This window comes from Athalia rosae, chromosome 5, assembly GCF_917208135.1.
Source record: "Athalia rosae chromosome 5, iyAthRosa1.1, whole genome shotgun sequence".
In the NCBI taxonomy this organism is placed as follows: Eukaryota; Metazoa; Arthropoda; class Insecta; order Hymenoptera; family Athaliidae; genus Athalia; species Athalia rosae.
The window spans coordinates 12,895,658-12,910,391 of record NC_064030.1 but is presented as its reverse complement, the minus strand read 5'-3'; the positions used below and the strand labels follow the sequence as shown (position 1 = coordinate 12,910,391).

The following is a 14,734-nucleotide window of genomic DNA, read 5'->3' as shown; positions in this document are numbered from 1 at the left end:
TCACTTAAAGGGACGCTAACACTTTGAACGCGAGGGTGCGCCACGTGAATGTTGGTGATCAGTTGACGATAACGGTACATGTATGTATTTATGTACACATGGCTCAATCATAAATGGCGCAGTTGGACACTACGCGATGAGATTTAACTTGGCACAAAATATTCCTTGGGGGAATTTATAGCAGTGCACAGCAGAGGTGGTGATCGCGAGCGGTTCGACCCGCATCGATCGTACGTAAATTTCCACTAGGGATATTCTGCGCAAATCATATCGCTTAGTGTTTAACCATTCCAGTTATGATTTAGGTTTGTGTACGTACATCCCACCGTGTTGCTTGAACGACATGTCCCTCTTTAAATAGAGAGGCACGTGCTTCAATGGATCATAAGGTATACACACAAGAAACTGCGCCGAGCAGCGTGTGTTCGGATCATCAAAGCTTATGAATAAATTTCACTCCACTAATACCAAGTTTTCATCCAGTCCAATTTCCCCACGAGAATACCTAGCCGCAGAAGCTCGAGTGCTTGAGCGCTACTTTTTATTACCCCAAACTTCCGCTGTACTACATACGGGTAGATTCTAGGATTAGGTAGATATAGGATACAGCTTCCTTCGTTTCACATTTTAGCCAATATTATTCGAATAATTAGTGAATGACTTTTTTTCCAACATCGAATCATATCGGCCTCAATTAAAGATAGCGTCTTTAATTATCATTCAATGCCTCTTACTCGCGGAAACAAGTGCCAATGTGCACGAAAAACGAATATACGTGAAAGTTGACGTACACAAACCTCATTCATAATTGAAGTAGTTAGACACGATGCGATATGATTTAGGTTGGTGCAAAATATCCCTAGTGAAATTGACGTACGATGCATGCGGGTCGAGCGGCCTCAGATCCCCACCTCTGCCGTCGCGCTGCTATGAGTTCCCCTAAGGATATTTTACGCCAACTTGAATCATATCGCGTAGTGTCTAACTACTTCAGTTATGAATGAGGTTTGTGTGCATGTGTTTAAAGCACTACTTTACTTCTTTAGAGATGCGTATTTACTTAAAAATTACAAGACGCCTCGAAAAAGCGTCGAATTATTTTTGGTCTGCGTGCACAAGTGTTTCTCGGAGTATTCGAAATTGTGCTCCGGTAAGCAGCAGGGCGATAATAATTACCGCTGCGCGAATTCGGTAGTAACTTGTTTTCTCGACCAGCCGTCACTTGAGCGATTACTACGACGATGCGGTATAGGTGTTCAATTTTTTACGGATTATTGCAACGAAAAACAAACTCGTAAGGATCGGATCGCAAATCCTGCCATCTCGAAGAACCCTCGGACGGAAACCCCCGATGATGAGGTGGTGGTTTTTCGCGGCACAATATCATTTTTGCGACGTCAGGTGGAATCTGACGCGCCATACGCATTCCACTAAAAAAATTACCGGCCAGCGCGGTGTTCTAGATCTAGTTTGCAGACGCATCACGTCCGTTACGTCCGTTCTGTTGGCAATCGACTCTGTTACAGCCATTTTGACGTTCATGTGCCCGTGTATTGGCGGTAATTCGATCAATTAGATTCATATTATAAATTATAAATCCCATCCAATCGCCGAGCAAGTTCGACAACGGAATCGTCGTTCCTTCTAATTGTGCATGAAAATATGAAGAAACGAAGAAATAAATTACATGGTAATTACGAACAACGGAGACACGCTTCGGTCGTTCTTGTATAGAGTTGATTATACGCAACGCGTGGGTACCGAGCAAAGGCAAACTATAAAAGTCCAGAACGTCGCGTCACAGAAACCCTTGTCCGTAAGATCCATTCATTTCTACCATAAAAAAAACAAAAAAACAAACAGTAAAATAAACTCTCGAAATCTTCTGCAGGGCATCAGAACCGCTTTGAAATGTAAGCTTTAGAAGCAAGTCCTGCAGCTCCTCGATATTCAACTGTGAATGAAAACGTGTCACAACGAGAAGAAAAAAGACGAATGAAATAACCTAGCTCGTCGTCTCATGTTCTCAGAGTGATTTTATCGTCGAATTTGGTTTTCACCGGACTCGGGCAGAATCAGCGAGATAATGGCAATCGAGATTCTGTGCAGTGCACCGTCATTATGCTCTGTTATTATCGACAAAGACGCCCTCGGCTATTCACGGTCGTCTGGTCGGGAGCGCATATTCATGCCTCGATGGAAGGGTACGTCTTTTGTGAAGTCTAGGGCAAACGGGTTCACATACAAGGTCAGCTAGAACCGGTATATCTCAGCCCTCTTCTTCGTCAAAACTGTCTCTTTTGTCTCGACAAGTTATTTCCCTAACAATATCTCGGATAAACGCCGATGGGCTCGAATCGAAATTGTCGTGACAGTTCGAGTGGAAATGGTCCCAAAAACCAGATGACTCGTACCACAACTTTTTCTTTAGCACAAGCGGAAAAATTTTTCTCAGCGATTACGACTAAGAATAATTTTTTTGCTCCGAATTCAGTTCTGTCTTTACACGTTTTACATTTCGTTCGAATTTCCATCGAAACAAGTTATTGTTTCACTCTCACTTATTTCGACACCGCAAGTAACGAGGTCAACGGGTTCTGGGCTGTTTTTTCCCGCGTACAGGTGAACAAAAATCGATGTTCCACTCTGCAATGAGCCCTCTTTTTTCGAAAACATCGAAGGATGTTTGCTCTTTTTGTCTCAATTTACGAAGAATATCTCCGAGTGAAATTAAACCGCGCTTGTTCAGGTACGGTAGATGATAGGCTCAAGTAACCATGAGACATCGTAGTTGGAAGCCATTCACGATGTGAGGGGCAACGACTTCCAGCGAATGATCAGCGATCTCCTTGGCGTCTTTGGTGCGACGAAGAGCTTACTGCGGCCGCAATGAGTTCGATCTAGGGTTTAGCACACCGTATGTCTCTGGCGAGCACGACCAGCGTATGAAGAAAGGTTGAGATCCTTCCTCGCACGTGTTGACTCAGTCCCATGCATTGTCGGTAGAAACGTGACGAACGATCATTTGGACGAATTATGTAAGTCCTGAACGGAAACGTAGAACAAAACGCAACCACGCGGTAGCAATGCCCTTCCAAGGTCACTCCACCGTCCCGTGAGTGTGTGACACGCATGATCTCTCCCTTGTTCCTAAGCCGGTTAAAACAAGATAAACGTCTCGGCGTATGTTTTTGTAACGGGTGTTCAAATAGTTCGTGAAACTCATGCGGGGAGACTCCACCGATGTTGTGAAAGAAATAGATTTTTAGTTTTTACCATTACTGAAATTTCTTGAACCTGCGGAAAATACATCCTGGGATTTTTGGATCATAGTGGAAACGGGGTGAGAAAAAAATTCAGACTTCTGCCGTTAGAGTTGGTTGCTCAGGCATTATATTTGCGAAGAAACTTTGAGATATGACAGCGAACGAAATTTGTCGGGTATAATTTTTGATTTCAACCAGTTTTGTTCGTTCATAAAACCGAAAATCGATTTCTCCTACCATTTCAATGGGGTCTCCTTTGTTAACGCGTTAGTTTTTTCCCTTCAATGCCGTCAAAATATCGTTCAAGATGACAAAAAGCCAATTCTGGTAAAGTTTGATTAAGAGATAACTTTTTACAATTTTTGATTTCCTGTTCAAATAACACGGGGAAATTTTCGGATTTTGTTAAGAATTTTATTGCGCTTCAACAAATTAGCGCGTGGTAGAGGATAATACAGATTCTTGCAGGAAATTGAATGATATACAAAAAAAGTCTGATATGATTTTTCGTTAAGTCGACTGGTTCAAAAATGATTCAAGGTTGAACTTCAACCTCAAATAGCATGTCACAACTTTTACAATGTTTTTATATTTGATCACGAAATAATGGTTAAAAATCCTGAAATCTTATGTATTTAGTGAAGTTTTTTCTTTTTGTATCACATTTATACTTGTTTTAATTTTGTATAATTTAAATCTTTACAATATTTTCAGATAGTTATTAATTCCGTTTTAATATGCTTTCTATACATTCGAATCTTTTCTCGGAAGCTGCTAATGTCAGGATATGGAAACGTTCATTTTTCGAATCACGACTCCGGGATCTTTGACGGTTTTAACCTGAAAATTTTGCGTTTTCCATACGCACATAAACTTTTTAGACATTTAGTGCAATTTTCAGAAATTTGTAGACCAACATGCCTGCGATTCCTTCGACTTCCCGAGAACACAATTCTGCGATGGTCTAATTTTTCATTCTTTTTTCGTCGCGAATTTCGATGTTCGTTACACTATCGATCCACAGCACTGTACTTTCGAAAATTCTATGTTGTAAAAAATCGATTGAGCAAACTTCACACTCTATATTTGCAATCAACGTGATGTTCGCGAATGGCTGTACGATCATTGAGCTTCCTTTCCAACAGACCAATAGAATTTGGTGATTTTATTCATCACGTTTAGAATCCGCTAATTACTCTCAGCAGTACCCATTACGCGCACTATATTCACATTGTAAATTAGTGAGAGGTACGGATCGGAGAGTGCTGTACCCACAAGGTGGCCAGAAGCGACGAGTGAATGGACTCCCAAATTCTAATTGCCGGCAATTTGACCCACGAGAGTCAATAATCAGAAGATACGAATCAATCGTCGCTCCGACGTGTAAAATTGCTCAATTAGAAGTACCAATATAACCCCTGTAATAAAATGGAGCAGCAATCGTGGCGTTTTATTACATCTGCGCGAAGACAAGGCAATCAAATTACGGTTACGGAATATCGGATATTGCATTAAAACTTATATTTGACTTGAGTTTTCTGTATTACCGCATCGGATTTAGAGAGAATACCTTCATCTGTAGTTCGATAACGGCTTATTCTTCCCAATTCCATCAGCAGATATTGAAAACCCATCGAAATTTCCTAGACCTTCAGATTCGGTGATCAACTTTTTGAAATTCTCATTCATATAACACGTGAAACTCGCGGCGCACCAGCTTCATTTTTTGGCAAAAACTGAACGCGATACTCTTCAAAGAAACCATATAAATCGTATTTTCAAAACGGTCGGACTCTAATATTCCCTGAAGAGAATTTGCTGTCACGGTCGTTTGGCAATCATTTTGGATGAATCAACGTAACTATTGTACGAAACAAAGCGATACATGATTCTTTCAGTTTTTTCGGTATTAGAACGCTAGCCCATTATTTGACGCGAAAAAAATAAGTTGGGTTGGATACTACTCAAAATGTAACTAAATTAAGTAACTAAAATCTACCTCACTAATCGAGTTTATTCTATTTTGGTAATTTTCAGGTGTCGATCAAGATCGTTTCCACCATCCAAAGAAAAATAGGTACGTATCATTCAGCCGCTTAGGAGTCACAGGTGATAATAGATATTTTCAGCGGTAAAACAGGACTATAGCATTCTTTTAAGATGAGAACATTAGAAAATCAGAGTGTTCGAAAAGCATCAAAAGGAATCACTGAAAACATTGAAATGCTACAGAAAACTTCAAATAATTGAAATCACCGCCGGAAATCGTGACGATGGTTTCGCCTTTGGTTACACCACTGGCTATGTTTAGACTGTACTTCAACTGCTCACACGAGTGTGTACGTGCTGGAGAACATGGATCCGAATTCAGACGGCGTGGCTAATATACGAAGAGGTCCAAGAGGACCGAGTAGCGTGTGGTAGTGGTTCGCCTGTTCCCCATCAAAGAGTCTATTTCCATTGAAACATGATTTTGATGATTCTAATTTTAATTTTGATCATAAACTTGAGATCAGGTCAGAATATTTACTTCGATGATCGATGGTATCCTATTCCCGGTCGATTATTGATCGGTTTTTGTTTTTCATTACGGTATCGATAATATTTGTTTGTACTGAATAAAACATAAGCCTGCGAAGGAGGCTATAACGACACTGACGCTCGGGGTTACGAATTCAGTATTCTTAATGAAAAACGCACACAGCGGATGAAAATCCAAGAAAGAACGGGTCTTTCACAAAATTCTGAATGTCTTCAATTACGAATCTTGCGTCAGTGCGATACTGCTAATTTTTTTTTTTTTTAATGAAAATTGTTTTTCGATCGTTGAAATTTTTTTGCCAAAGCTTGAATCTTTAAATCATATAACCAAGGAAAGTTCTTTGCACTAGCCGTGTACAAATTTTCATGACTTTTCTGAAACACTTTCTCGATTCAGGAAGCACAACGTCTCCAACCTTAAGTAGTTTTGTGTCCTTTCTTTGCTCAATAACGAACCAGATTCATTTGGCTTTGCTGCTAATAAAAGAATTGAGCTAATACGGAAAACTAGGGAAAAGTAAACCGACCTAACCTAAGTCGACCCAATCCCAAGCCCCTCCATAACCGACATCCCTCGCTTATTTTCTATCGGAAAAGTGAATTCCACTAAAGGAAAATGCGCGGAATCTGCAAGATTCGCACTACTTGGACCGTCAAGACGCTTCGCTCTGAACATTTTGTTGACTTTTCGAATTCCGAACGAAAATTATTACATTTCCAGAGAGTGCAGTCTTGGACAAAAAACTGTGAATAACGGGCGAATCATGATTTTGTCTGAGGTTTCTAAAACTTTTCTTCTCAGAAATCATCTTCACTTTTTTTTATAATATTTTAGGTGACAAAAATTAGTCTTCAAAAGTGCCAAGCTTGAGTCATGATTTTTGGCAGATTATTTTTACCACCCTGCTCAAATATGATCCCACAAGTAATCACAAGCACGCGGATTTGGGTTAGGTTTTCCGCCTCCTCACTTTCAGTTACGACATAATATTCTAGAAAGCAATTTCCGAGATTCAACGGAGTCTCATTTTTGGACAGCGCTGCTTTGATACCTACGACAAAAGAATTCCTTCCGGTTTTATAGAGTCATTTTCCCCCACCCAGAGCCGTTTGGAGTCCATCGCCATCTTTTTCTGATTTATCGTGACAACTTGACCTATTTTATTGAGATTTTTTTCTTCGATCGAATCGACGTCATACACTGTGAAATTTTTCGATCACGTACGGACAAAATTTTGTATGAAAAGTGTACAAATGATTTTTATAAGAATTTTCCGGAAGTCCCACATCAGAAGCGACACATGATTCGAATGTTTTTTCTTGAAATAATAAAAACTTATGAATTTCTTGAGCTCGTTTTTCAATTTATCACATCGACGATGCATTTTGCGATCACCTAACCTAACTGACTGGTGCAAAATTGTCGGGATTTCGAAGATGGATGAACAGTACACCGCACACCGTGTATAACTCATGAAACGATTGAGTTCATGATAAATATCAGTTTGAGTGAAGAATGGCATTTTAAAGCTGCACATTCATTGCGTTCGCCACGGGGGCGTTGAGCGTCAACCACAATTCAAAACGAACGAGTGTATAATTGGTGACATAACTCGTTGCTGGCATTTCGTCATGATAAATGAAAAGAGACCACTAAACTTTCACCGATTCAGCTCAAACGTCTTTTTATACATCCAGATCCCGGTATTATCAACTCTTGCCTTAGTTACAATGTTTGACATTTTTTCAAGAAAAATCAGTCCACGATTTTTATTTCCAAAAATAGTTTCGTCGCGCGCAAAATACAATCAGTTGAACATCAAAAGTTTGGCTGTTCTCTGCGCCGACGAACGAATTAATTTTTTTCAGGCATTCGTGAACTTTGAACTTGGCAAACGAAAAAAATTTCCCGTGATCATACGGCGGGTGACAGTCAAGAGCAGATTTTTCAACTCATGCTTTCTTTCGGTTCTATAATCGAACCGTGACAAGTCGAATGAGTCAGCGAATAAAGTCAGTTTGATCGGTTCGTGAAAAAACCAAAAAAGTGGAACAAAAAATCTCTCGGAAATCTCATGGTCATCGCGAGGTTTCTTTCCTAGAAAATAAACCGTCTTCCCTTGCGCCATTTGAGTCTTGGAATCGACGTAATTATAGATAAAGTTTCAGAGCCTCGATTAATCTCACATCTAGATAGACTTGAATCTTGGAAACTGAGGACATCCGTGTGGCGTGGCGTGTAGAATAAAGAGAATGGAATAAACGTTATATTTTTTGCGTGGCGCTAATTCTACTTGAAAGTACATTATACCGAGGTGTAACCATGCGTTGTGTGATGGAGCTGAGATGGGGTGAGTCAACGTAAACGGAGAAAAATCTAAATAAAGACGCTAATAAATATAATTCAGGGGAGCGGTGAAAAAAAAAAAGAATTGAGAACACAAATGTCGAGAGACACACTGAATAATAAGGGAGAACGCGCACCGGATGCTACCGAATAATTTGCGCTGTTTCGTCGAGAGAACATTTTTTCATATTTTAAAAAACATTATACTCCTTCAATCACAAATTTGGCTCAACGCCGCGGTAGGACGTATCGGCGTGATGAATTTCTAACCTTGAAATCACGATAGGAAACTTTTCTCTGGCTGAAACAAATTCACCGTTTGAGACCGAAAAAATACCAGCTGCTGGCACGTGGCCGCGACCGAACCTTTATCACCCAATTTTTGTAGCCAGGGCTTCTTGAGCCAATATTTTTGACCTTGAGTCCTAACCAGACCAAAGTGAAGTTTTCGAGGTTATATTCTTACGGATCTTCACCGATCTCCGGTCGGAAAATTACGTGCGCTAAATTGTCGACACACAATTTATTTTTACAAAGCATTTAAATACAGGGTGTGGCTGGTTTTAAGCAAAAAAAAAGTGTTATCTCAGTAACTTTTGAGAAAATTTTGGGAACTGTCGTCGTGTCAGGCGACAATCGTTTTATCTCGTGGAAATGTCGCCTTCGTAGTACGATCACAGAATAGGGTCGAAACGCTACAAATTTCCGTGTTACTTCTCATGACCAGAATAATTGCCAATTTTTTTCCGAATATGGAATTTATGTCTATTTAACTTAGTTGTTCGCCACAAAATAGTGATAGGGCATGAAACAAAACGATCGTTTTCGATTTTATTCGATTATAATAGATGCGAAATACTTGCCAGTATTTTCAGGGGGTACTTTATGTCCAACTATCGGCGATCACCTTGAGAAGATCATAAAAATAGAAAACATAAGAAAATATCGAAAGAACAATCAATACAAATGAAATAATAGCAACTAATATCGTGCGTCAACCGGTGTGCCGGAAATTGAGCGTTTCTGTTGACACCGGTGTGTAATGAACTTGAAGAGACGAACATGCGTGTGCGGTGACAAAAATAAGGGAGAAACAGGTGGAAATTTGGCCTATAAAAGGCGAGCAGAGAAAGGCTCTGGTAACTCAAAAATCAGTTATTCAGAAGAAAGCATCTTCAATTATTGAGAAAATTATGAGAGGCATGAAAACCAACGGCAAATAAAAAAATAACTAGCAAAACTGCTATAAGAATTCGGTTGTGCCGCTCGAAGTTTTCTAGATATTGCAGCGTTTCGCCTAAAACCAGCTACCTTGTGTAGACTTGAGTTACGGCGGAGGAAATTTACTCAACTCGATTACGCTCGGATATTTAGGTGCTGCAATGTCGAGTCGTGATAATCGAACGTGCTTAGCATCAATTAACACGTTCTTGTTATATACGATTACCAAGTGGCAAAAACAATGCATACGTAACCGTATTTGACTCAACTGACGAGCGTATCGTTTGCAATAAACATCTCAATCCGCTTTGATGCGTGAGAATTTTATAGATGTCATAAAAGATTTAACCTCGGCCTGAATCGTACTCACGAGTATTTTTTACCGATCACCATGAATTTTAGCGTTTCAGTTACCTCGGCAGTTCTTCTGGGTCTACCTTACCTGACCTACACATATACATATCTGATCAGATGGAAGTTTTGCCGATGGAATTATTGCAAGTAGTCATAAAATTACTGTGAATTAGAATCAGAGCGCCTCGATGATTTTGGATAACAATGGGCTCAAAGAATGTCTGAAATCATAAATTTAGGTTACGGCAGACAGACGTCATTAGACAAGCCGTGATAATATCTGGCAGTCGTGTCGCTTTTTTCTGTTCATCTTTTATGACAAAAAAATGCAAATTGGTGTACATGGTGGAAATGTTATCACCAGTGCGCGCGGCGTTACGATGTGAGATTAGCAGGCGACGTTTATAATTGAAATGCGCCGCAGCGGAGCTTAGGGTGGGTCGAAAATTCACCTTTTTGACATTCGTTCATTTGTACCGAAAATATTGTTCCAGCGATGAACCGATTCGGAAGAACCAACGACTAAGCGACACACATTTTTTTTTTTTTATTTGTAGAAAGGACTTTGAGCGGGTGAAACTAACCTTCAGAGTTGGGACTGAAACCGGCCGAATACACTGTTTCTTGCACAATGACATTATTTCCGACATCGCAAGTTTTTGGAAATATCTGCTTGTCGTCAGAAACGAAACACATTGTATGCTCGACTCCAAAAGCAAATTGTAATCAAATGGCTCTTTCAAATTCAAGAATCTAAGGAAAATGCGTATCATTAGCAACGACAAACTGGAAGAGACGTGTTTTGGTGTTCTCTCCAAAAAGTGACATCGGAGGGAATGACTACCCCTCAATGCTCTTTCGGAACCCACTTCCAGGTAAACGGACAAATTTTACGATCCTATTGTATAGGGAGATATTGTTGGCTTTCCAACATCCTGAACTTTTCCAACAATTATAGTGCTTACTGCATTGACAACGAGTAGAAAGATCACAACAATTAAGCGCTAACAACAGAACAAAAAGGCTCAATGAAAAATCATCAAGGTTCCTATTGTTCAATTGAAGATAGTTTCACGTAATTTCCTGTAATTCGGATTCTTCATACTTCGGTTATATCGAAAAAACCTGCAGCACCGCAAAAAAAAAATACAAATCGGAATAATGTAAAGACATTTTTTTTAAGATCACTATTTGATGATTTCAATTTTTTTGCTAACTTAGGTTGTATTCGCCTTTATGTCGGAAAATTGATCGAAAGGAGGAAAGATTAGGGTTACACCCTTCTGGTGTTCGGTGCTAGATATCTCTTGGGATGAATTGGAATATCATATTAGAATTGTTCGGAAATGTTTCACCTCTCGTTTATTGGGAAAATAATGCTTCAAATGTATCAATAATTTCAAACCCAGAATAGTTGTGATTTCTACCAAAAAAATTGGCCCACTTTCATTTTGATCACGTAGAATCTGAAGGATTCTGAAAATTCCTAGAAAAAAAGTACATAAATATATTCAGGTAGCCCGAAAAAAAACGAATATTTTTCTGTTCTGTGTCACCTATAAAATATTTATCAGTTTAACATGTGTCGAGGGCCCTCTTCAAAGATCAGCGCAAGAAAAATTTTTTAACCCAATTTGATTGCGGCAAAAAAAAAATATTCGTTGCTTTTTGGCCACCCTCCATCGCACATAGATCGCAAAGAATAAATGGTCCCAATTTTCAAAATAATTCATTCTCATTTTTCTCATTTTTTAATAACACTTTGACAAAACTATTATTTTGTTGGAACCGATTTTTCTCAATAGCGTCGACAATTTTTTAGAGTGTGTGTCAGTCACTCTGAAAATTGAAATTTCAAAGCAGTACAAAAATACGTTATTCATAGAAAACAGAAAAAAATCGAAATGCAAAAGTTCGATGGAAAATAACGCAACAATATATTCCGGCTCATACACAACGGTGGCCTGATTTTCAGAATTTCAATCTCACGCAAACTTCTCAATTTATTTTACCTGATAATATTTTCTGTACGGATGAATCGCCTACTATAACCTCGGAAAGATATCACTACCGCTGAAAACGCTGAAATCTGTAGCAACGACGCAAGAAGGATCACATAAATTTTGCTCATATTTGACGTCGGTGTTTTACGGCTATGAGTGGGCGTGCAAATCGAAGTTGGGTATATGAGTAACAATCTTAAACCTAAATCTACGGGACGCATTTGATATAACAATCATAGCACGTATACCTGCGTTATGTATACACAGGGTGAATAAATGGGGGGACCCCGACTCGAATTCCTCGTTTGTTGAGCATATCTTGTCATGAGTCGACTTTTCTCATTCTTTCAATTTTTCTGTAGTGCGGCGCGTTAACTGGGCAAGAAAATCGCACGAGTGACCTCCTGTCCCCGGGGTTTGGAATGACTCACCCTATATATAAATATATCTACGTACAAGTGTGGGTAGTTTATGGTTTTATACATATATACGTATACCGTACAATTTTTAACAACAGTTTCTTGCCTTGGGCTGAAAAAAGCAGGCTCGATGAGACGCTGGCAATCCGTTATCGAGCAATAAAAATCTCTATGACGATATTCGGATGTCGTAATGGTTACCGAAACTGGATCGGCGAAATTATATACATGTATAGCATACGTCATAAAATATGAATCATGCTAATGGGCATAACATTCATTCACCGAGGCTTTAACCTATACAACGGGTGTCCCTGTTTCAAACTCTCACTTATTGTAATTGTTTGATATTCTGTACATACCTACCCGTTAAAAATAAACTTGCACTGTACTGATCAGAAATCCCCAGTTGGGTCCCTGCGAGTCAATATTCATATCCTGTCCGCGATTACGTCAACTGCTTTCCAGAAACGAATCGTGGCTCGCGAAAATGGCGTCGCAAGTATTGGCCGTAGATAACAATGAGTTTCGATTTCGGCCGTTTTTTAATCACTATTAGATTCTTGCTACTTTGACAATGAGTTTTTTAATTATCGTCATTGTTAAGTCTGATGATTTTTTGGAGACATGACCTTACTGTTCTCAGTTCAGAATTCTGCCAGGGCAATTTTGAAAATCACAGTTTGTCCGTTACCTGCCCGAAGGTCAAAGCGAAGATGAGCTGTAGCTGTACCGTGATGAAATTTGCAGGTTACCTCGTCCATCAATCAACGCACAAAATTACCCTAATTAGATACATCTTCCCATCGAGTTGGGCAATGTGTTAAAACATCGGGAACACCTTGCTGGCGCAATAAATAAATTGTTTATCCTTCGGTCCTGTTCGAGCATTTTCCATAATCTCCGCATCAAAAGGCCGGCCAGAACTATAAAACCGTTTACTAGAACGGCTACTGTCCTATAATATCCTGAAAATATTCATGAAATGTTAAATGTATGATGAAAGGTAAACCTGATTGAAGTGGTTGATTTTACAAACTTCACGATTTGTGCTCAAAATTGACGATGAACTGACTCTAATAAAAATTTCGGCCTTGAACCGAAAAAGTGTTCGGTGTATCTGTGGCAGGCTACTATAGGATTCGCGTACTGCACTGTATGTGGAGCAAGACGGGACGGTCGATTCTCCGGTTTACTTCTGGTTTTAAATTTATCGCACTTACAAGGCTGTACATGCAGCTGTGGAGAAAGGTTTGCAAGAGTTTCGTTCTTTCACCGAAGATTATCGTCCGGTTTCCGGAGGCCAGAGAAAGGTCTGATTAAACAGATAACAAGTACTGACGATTTTTAACCTAATTATTGCGTTGAAATACTCAGCTCCCCAAGGTGTACATCAATTAAAATGTACGATAAAATACAACCGCAAGAGAAAATTATTTTTCCAGACATGCGTTAATTATGGAAGATCTTCAGTTTTATAGGTTCACCCTGTAAGTAAAGTCGCTCTACAGTAGTGACGGAAAACTATAGACAAAATTATCCATAGATTGTCCATTACCCAAAAAAAAAATGTACGCCGAAGTCTTATCCTAAAACACAGAAAAAACTAACCTAACCCAACTTTCTGTTGACAGTTCGAATCTTTCATCATTTTTTTGCTTGGTGTGATTTTTCTTCGATGGAGGAAGGAGTGAATTATTCATCATGGAAAACAAAGCTAAGCGCTGCGATAGGTGAAAATAAAGTTTATAGAGTCGTGAAACGTCATAATATAAATGACACATGACCTTGAAATCGAACGTGGCACCCAAGTATATTGAGATGTAATCCAAATATCTATCGGCGGTATTTCCATATTCCATTCCACGAATTCCAATTCATGCTGATTCGTATGACCTTTACACTTTACCGTATCAAATTCGGAACTACGAAGAAAGTCAAACACGGATTACACCGAACAAGATATTGACGCTGATAATTTGAATCGTGTTTGTACTCACCTGCCTTGTAGGATTGAAAGCCACGGTATCAAATTACACGTACCGCGGGGTCGATGACCTTAGCATCAACCTCGGAAAGATCAATCCATCGCTGTTCGCGCTCATCGGAATTATACTAACCATACGCGAGCGGCGGGAGCTACTGGTGGTCATTGATGGTTCAATATTACGCTCTGCGGTATTAACGGCTCGAGCCTTGCAGAGAATCTCTCAAAGGTGGGCGGAAAGATTTATGGAAAAAGTCAACATGGAAGTAAAACGTAGAAGCCAGTATGCAAATTCAACTACATGATTCGCCAAAAGCTATCCGCTCCGTTAATTTTTCCTTTGTTTTTTACTGTCCGAAATCAATCGTTCATTTTTTTTTTTTTTTTTCACTTCTAATTTAAGAATATCAATGGACGGAAGAAGCACTTGTCAGCAATGAAATTATTGGTGATTCGCTTATGGGGCGATGAGAGAAAAAGCCACCGCATTCGCACATCACGGTCTATACAGTATAAGTGATGGGAAATATCGAAGAATCTGATCTACGTGAAAACGAAGGTATGAGACATTCGATCCGATGCGCTTGAAATGCGAA

The 14,734-nt window shown here is 39.5% G+C and overlaps 1 protein-coding gene across 5 annotated transcripts in view; it reads right to left on the bottom strand.

The window, feature by feature from the left end:
- Nucleotides 1-14,298, bottom strand: part of LOC125501167 — a 35,418-nt gene extending 21,120 nt beyond the window's left edge. For 3 of the 5 annotated variants that reach the window (XM_048656353.1, XM_048656354.1, XM_048656357.1), the window contains exon 1: nucleotides 14,152-14,298. The gene's annotated coding sequence lies outside the window, so the exon portion shown is untranslated. The remainder of the gene's footprint in view (nucleotides 1-14,151) is intronic. The other 2 variants (XM_048656358.1, XM_048656356.1) reach the window with 2 other exon arrangements.
- Between the last annotated feature and the right edge of the window lie 436 nt (nucleotides 14,299-14,734).